Source organism: Arachis duranensis, unplaced genomic scaffold, assembly GCF_000817695.3.
Source record: "Arachis duranensis cultivar V14167 unplaced genomic scaffold, aradu.V14167.gnm2.J7QH unplaced_Scaffold_23004, whole genome shotgun sequence".
In the NCBI taxonomy this organism is placed as follows: Eukaryota; Viridiplantae; Streptophyta; class Magnoliopsida; order Fabales; family Fabaceae; genus Arachis; species Arachis duranensis.
In genome coordinates, this window is record NW_026264828.1 from 43781 (window position 1) to 45029 (window position 1249).

A 1249-nucleotide genomic window follows, 5' to 3' on the forward strand; every position below is an offset into this window, starting at 1 on the left:
ATCATAAATATTGTCCTTTGTAGCTTGGTCGCAATCCTCTTCTCGGTGCTTTTGTTAATTGCCTTCACTTCTTTGAGTCCAAGTCTTAGTGGTTGTGTGATTGTTGGAGTGATTTTTTCATCAAGAGCTTTTTGCATTAGTGGTTCCATGAGCTTTTTCTCTTTGCAACTCTCTGCCTCACTTGAGTATGTACTTCCTTGATTTTCCTCCTCACTTTCTTGCTCATCCACTTCCTCCTTTGCACTCAACATTTGACTCAATAGCATTTTCATAGAAGAGGTTTGTTGTTCTTCCCATAATTTCTTCATCTCCTCTTCATATCTTTCAATCAGTGTTGAGCACCTTTGGTTTAGGAAGGTTTGTGGGGGTTGTGAATGTTCATTATCCTTTGTCACCTCAAGTGCAGTTTCATTTTCAAATACCTTCACCACCTCATTCTCCATTGGAGTTTCACTTGATACAATAGCATCCTCGTCTTGCTCTTCCACTTTCTCCTTCACATCCACCAAGTGGTCTTCATTCTTCTTACTTAGTGGTTCTGAGCGTTTCCCTATGTTCTCTAAATCTCCATTTAATTTTTTGAAGAGAGCTTCTTGCCATTTCCAGGATTGTTCTTGTCTTTCAAAAAATTCTCTGGACTTTTGAAGGAGATCCTCTGAATCACAATTTGAAGAATTGTTGAACTCATCACAGTATGGATTGCTAAGATTTCTTTGATTTTGACATTCCCAGTCACAATATGAGTAGTTGTTAGACTCATCAAAATCTGGATCATATTGTGTCTCTGGGAAGTGTCCCATATGATTCTCTTGCTCATCTTGTGTCTCTGAAGCAATTCTCCATGGATTGGAGTGCTCAGAATCTATTAATTCTTGGTGATATTCCCAACCACCATTAGAGATTGGTGATGGTGGGTAATATCCCATAAAATTTGTTTGATCATAAGATGAGTTGAACTCAAGTTAAATTTTGGAAAACATAATACCAAGGAAAATTGAAATTACTCATATTAGAGATGAGAATTTCTTAGTGAGGCAAAAACTCAAACACCTTGGTTTCACTTTAAAACAGAGAACAAAAAAAAGAAAATGCTTGATCTAGACTTCTCACCCACTTAATCATTGTTGATCTAATCAATCCCCGGCAACGGCGCCAAAAACTTGATGGTGTTTTTGTGGAAAACGAATTTTCCAAACACATAGATCTAACCGGAAAGTATACCGGGTCGCATCAAGTAGTAATAACTCAC